Source organism: Mustela erminea, chromosome 18 (genome assembly GCF_009829155.1).
Source record: "Mustela erminea isolate mMusErm1 chromosome 18, mMusErm1.Pri, whole genome shotgun sequence".
NCBI classification, from domain to species: domain Eukaryota; kingdom Metazoa; phylum Chordata; class Mammalia; order Carnivora; family Mustelidae; genus Mustela; species Mustela erminea.
This window is the reverse complement of record NC_045631.1, coordinates 20758389-20764299: the sequence shown is the minus strand read 5'-3', so window position 1 is coordinate 20764299 and position 5911 is coordinate 20758389. Positions and strand designations below refer to the sequence as shown.

Here is a 5911-nt window from a genome sequence, read left to right as displayed (position 1 = left end):
CGCAGACTGTACCTGATACAGGAATTTAATGCTTTTTCCATCCTCTTCGGAGGGACATTCTTTTAGCTGACTTTTTCCATTCGGTGCATCTCCTGTCATTGGCTGGTCACCTTACATCTGACACAAAGGTAACCCAACCCAGGACAGGTCGAATGTACCCCCTTCCTTTGCATTTTACATTCAGAATTTCAATTTCTTTTCCCAGTTACACCAGTAACAGCATCCCAGTGTTTGCAGAAGCCTTCTAGAAACTGGGGAGAGGCAAATTAGCTTGTCAAGCCAGCCTTCACAGACTGACTAAAAGAGAATAATGAAGCCACTATCATCAACACACTAGCTGAAAACAGACTTTGATTTTAAACAGACGTGAGTTTGAATCCCGACTCGACTTACTATGAGACTTGGACCAGTTAATTAACTCTCTTGCATCATGCAAGGATATAAATAGTACCTACTTCATAGTGTTGCTTTGAGGATTATGCATATCAAAGCACATAAAATATTCAGCACGGTGCTAGATGCAGAAAGCACTCCAAAAAATGCTAGATATCACTCTCCTTGTGACCCTCATGATGACCACCATTCTTCCACACAAATTACCAGAAGTAGATACGGTGCCTGGGTTCCACAGATGGGCCCACACAACCCCCACTCCAGTGCCTGGACTCTCTTGTAGAGAAAGTTCTGCGTGTGACCCAGCTCCTGGTGAACCGATGCCCATGTGCCCCAGCTGCGAAGGGGATTCAAATGGAGGGGTGGATCCATCTTTTTGCAAGTATGATGGTGGAGAAGCTTTGGTAGATATTCCAGGGTCCTGCCTCTAGCATCATAGGTATTGAGTGGAGAGTAGCAGCAATGGGTTTCCACGGGAGCCATAATGTTCCTGATCAGGTATTTCTCCGGGGACTCTTCCAGCTGTCGGGTGTCCTAACCTGTTTCCCTGTCACTCCTGGAAATCGTTTAAACTGTCTAAGACTCGGGGTCCCTGAGTGGCTCAGTCGGTTAAGCGCCTGCCTTCGGCTCAGGTCATGGTCCCGGGGTCCTGGGATGGAGTCCCACATCAAGCTCCCTGCTCTGCCGGAAGTCTGCTTTTCCCTCTTCCTGCTACTCCCCCTTGCTTGTGCTCTCTCCCTGTCAAATAAATAAATAAAATATTTTAAAAATAAAAAAGTAAAAAAACAAATAAACTACCTAAGACTCTGCTCTAATTGTGTTCTATGAAAACTAGCCAATGTGGATTCTGTTATCTGCAACTGAGAACACAGTAATTATAAAAATGACCAATACAGTAATCAACAGAATGATCCAAAACACCTCAGTCAAAAGCTTTTTTATTTTTTTTAAGTTTTAAAAGATTTTATTTATTTATTTGAAAGAGAGAGTGAGTAAGGGAGAGCACGAGAGGGCAGCGGAGGGAGAAGCGGACTCCCTGCGGAGCTGGGAGCCTGAGGCGAGACTCCATCCCGGGACTCCAGGTTCATGACCTGAGCTGAAGGCAGTTGCTTAACTGACTGAGCCACCCAGGTGCCCCAAAAGCTTTCTTTATTAAATATCCAGACCACTAAGGGAAAATGAACAGCATGTATAAAAACCTTGTCCATGCCTTCAAAATGCAATCATCCTAAAAGATGCCACATGAATGGAAACCTATTTGGGTTTTTTGTCTGTTTTTGTGTGTGCATGTGTTTTTGTTTTTCCCTAAGGGCTTAATTTTCTTTTTGGTAGCAAGACTTTTTTTTGTGTGTGTAAGATTTTATTTATTTATTTGAGAGAGAGAGAGACTGAGAGAACACGGAGGGAGAGGGAGAAGCAGATTCCCCACCAAGGAGGGAGCCTGACACAGGGCTCCATCCCAGCACCCCGGAGATCATGACCTGAGCTGAAGGCAGACACTTAATCGACTGAGCCACCCGAGTGCCCCATGGCACGACTTCTGTGAGGAATAGGCAGAAGGAACTGATGAAATGAGAAGTTTCACAGAAGAGAATTCTCACTTGGGTCTTTATGAAGGATGACAGGTGAGCCTCCCTGTCAGAGTGTTCCCTCTAAACTGTAATGGGAGAGTTGAAAGGTGTGCAGGTAAGCTCAGTGTGCTATGTATGGTCATTACCATATTCGCTTCTAGGGTGGCACCCAGAGGGGTATGTTCAATTACAATTATGAAAGAAGTAATTAACAAGAGCACTGAGATCTAGCTCCAGATGGATTTTGAATTAATGAGAAATGACTGTGTGCAGGCGAGAGCCTGGCTGACGATGGGCTTCAGTTGTACCTGGTTCTCATCTGTCTTTGTTCTTGTTGGTTTTGCATCATAATGTCAAATTCTTTCTCCCTACACACACTGCTCTCATGGCATGTTCTCTGCATGACCGTGGCCCCATTGCCACTTCTCTTGTCATTTTTCTTTAATTTCTTAATTTTCTCTGTTTCCTCTTCTATACTCCTGGCAAAATGTAATGACCTCTTCTGAACAGATCAGGGAACTTGCCTCAATATTCAGCTAATAGGGCACCTGGGTGGCTCAGTGGGTTAAGCCGCTGCCTTCGGCTCAGGTCATGATCTCAGGGTCCTGGGATCGAGTCCCGCATAGGGCTCTCTGCTCAGCAGGGAGCCTGTTTCCTCCTCTCTCTCTCTCTGCCTGCCTCTCTACCTACTTGTGATCTCTCTCTGTCAAATAAATAAATAAAATCTTAAAAAAAAAATATTCAGCTAATAGGCGGAACCATCAAGTGCTTAAGTTACTTACTTCCTGTCCTCCTCAAGAATAGAGCACACAGACTGTGCTCGGTTGTCCTGAATCCGGGTTCATCCTACACCAGCTGCCTTCCCCAGGCCGCCTAAGTTTGACCCCAAGGAGATCAAAGTCGTGTACCCGAAGTGCACCCGTAGTGAAGTCAGTGCCACTTCTGCCCTGGCCCCAGAGATCGGCCCCCTGGGGCTGTCTCCAGAAAAGGCTGGTGATGACGTGGCCAAGGCAACTGGAGATTGGAAAGGTCTGAGGATGACCGTGAAACTGGCCATTCACAACAGACAGGCCCAAACTGAAGTGGGACCTTCCGCCTCTGTCCTGCTTATCAAAGCCCCCAAGGAACTGCCAAGAGACTGAAAGAAGCAGGAAAAAAAAAAAAAAAAGAAGCACAGTGGAAACATCACTTTTTTTTTTTTTTTTTTGACAGAGAGAGATCACAAGTAGGCAGAGAGGCAGGCAGAGAGAGAGAGGAGGAAGCAGGCTCCCCGCTGAGCAGAGAGCCCGATGCGGGACTCGATCCCAGGACCCCGAGATCATGACCCGAGCCAAAGGCAGCGGCTTAACCCACTGAGCCACCCAGGCGCCCCGGAAACATCACTTTTGATGAGATTATCAGCAATGCCCGACAGATGCGGCACCAATCTTCAGCCAGAGAACTCTCTGGAAGCACTGACAGCCCCCAAGGACTGCCCAGTCTGTGCGCTGCAATGTTGATACCATCACCCTCCCAACCCCACAGGTGACCTTAACAGTGGGGCCGTGGGATGCCCTGCTAGTTAAGAATAATGAAAGAAAATATTTCAATAAGGGATCATTTGACAACCAAAATAAAACTCAAGCATGCAAATGCTAGACCCCTGGCCTAGTCAGTTTTTTATTGCTGCTGTAACAAATTGACTTAAAACAGTGCTAATTTGTTATATATTTTTTTAAGATTTTATTTATTTATTTGACAGAGAGAGAGACCACAAGTAGGCAGAGAGGCAGGGAGAAAGAGAGGGAAGCAGGCTCTCTGCCAAGCAGAGAGCCTGATGTGGGTCTCCATCCCAGGACCCTGAGATCATGACCTGAGCCAAAGGCAGAGAGGCTTAACCCACTGAGCCACCCCGGCGCCCCAGTTATATATATATATATTTTAAGAGATTTTATTTATTTCTTTGACAGAGAGAAAACAAGAGAGCACAGGCAGCGGGAGTGGGAGAGGGAGAAGCAGCCTCTCTGTTAAGCAGGGAGCCCGTTGGGGGACTCAATCCCAGGACCCAGGATCATGACCCGAGCCAAAGGCAGATGCTTAACCGACTGAGCCACCCAGGCGCCCCTTAACAGCACTAATTTGTTATCTTATAGTTCACTTGGATATAGCCAAGTGTTGGAAGGGCTGGTTCCTTCTGGAGGCTTTCAGGGAGAATCCATTTCCTCAGCTTGTCTGCTGTTCCAGGCTGCCTACATTCCTTGCCTCCTTGCCCCTTATCCACACCCATTGTTTCAGCCCTTCAACCTGTTGTTTCCATGGCCCTATTTCCTACTCCTGGCCCCACTCATCCTGCTTCTTACAAGAACTCAGGATTACCTGGGTTACTCAGGATTACCCACCTGACTAATCCAAGATGGCTTCTCCATCTAAATCTCTTATCACCTCTTGACAGTCCCTTTTGCCATATAAAGTAACATTGATAGTTTTGGGGATTTGGATATGGACATACTGGGGTGGGGGTTGTTGGGGGGGGATCCTATTCAGCCTACTACAGGTGGTGAGACAGAGTTCTGGTGTGCTTCCTCAGTCGGTGGGGGCTTCCTAGCAGGTTACGCAGAGAAAGGAGAGGCTAGGAGATCAAGAAAACCTACTGACATTTGGGATACAACACGGATGCCTGATTATCTTGCCAGCCTCTCAACAGCCGCTGCCTTTTGCTCCAGACTCTGGATTTCCACCTTTATACTTCCTCTTTTTTCCGATTACCTTAATGTCTCTAGCGGTCAAACTGAGTCAGCCAGGCACCACCCTGCACAAGACACTCCTTTTCTGGCAAGTTCTTGTAGCAGGACATTTAATTGGCTGCCATCCAGCCTGTTGAGGGCAGCTTTTGAATAGGGTGCCAGTCCCATCAGCTTAGGTGGGGGGAGCCCGGACGAGGACCCCAAACCTGGCTCTCAGTGCATAGGAACCCCAGACATTTTTCTCTAAAAGGGGCTGAGAGTTTTCAGAGATTTCTCAGACTTCTCTCCAAAAACGATGTCAAGAACAGAATTGGGGCAATAATTTCTTGCTTTCTGATTTAAAAAAAAAAAAACTGACATGTTTGGTGCACCTGCCTGGGTGGCTCAGTGGGTTAAAGCCTCTGTCTTTGGCTCAGGTTATGATCCCAGGGTCCTGGAATCGAGCCCCGCATCGGGCTCTCTGCTCAGCGGGGAGTCTGCTTCCCCCCAACCCCTGTCTCTGCCTGTCTCTCTGCCTACTTGTGATCTCTGTCAAATAAATAAGTTTTTTTTTAAACTTAAAAAAAACCTGACATGTTTATAGGTGCTTATTACCAATAGATTTTAGTTACCATTTACAGAGTACTCTTAAGGGAAAAGAAATGATAAAAATGTCTAAAAATAAATAAAGGAGGAATGCTTCAGGAATTTAAGGGCTAGTCAGGATGGCCTGTAATCTAATCATAGACACTAAGTGCAAGAGAGGATATGTAAATCACTAAAGGGAAGTCTTCAAGGTCAAAGGCCTTTGTGATAATTTAAATTGTATCAAGCAGCACCTTGGAATTCCCAAGCCTCGAGCTGGCCACGAAAAATAGCCCATGTAGCTTCCAGGACACTGAGTTTAAGTCAGAAATTGTTGGATAAATGTTTACCGCCTTTAATAAAGTGAAGAGCTTTAAGAAAAGAGAGAAGTCGTCTGTAGTGTAGCACAGACACAAACCGACTTCTCTTTAATGGGAGGTGAAGAGCCTGTTAAACTGTATATTCTTGGATTATGTCAGATAATGATAGGTTCAGCCCCTGGATTAGTCATATCATGAATTTCATAATCACTGTGTAATTGACGCAGACCTTTAAACAGTCCTTTCTCCCTGGAAGCTGGTTTACTGCTGGAATTAAATGAACTGTCACTCTCTTTGAGGGGGGAGAAACAGAACCAACTTTTCACTTGGCTCTCCTTGG

At 46.1% G+C, this 5911-nt stretch overlaps 1 pseudogene; it reads left to right on the top strand.

The window, feature by feature from the left end:
• Window positions 1-855: 855 nt before the first annotated feature.
• Window positions 856-3529, top strand: LOC116576909 (annotated as a pseudogene).
• Window positions 3530-5911: the final 2382 nt, after the last annotated feature.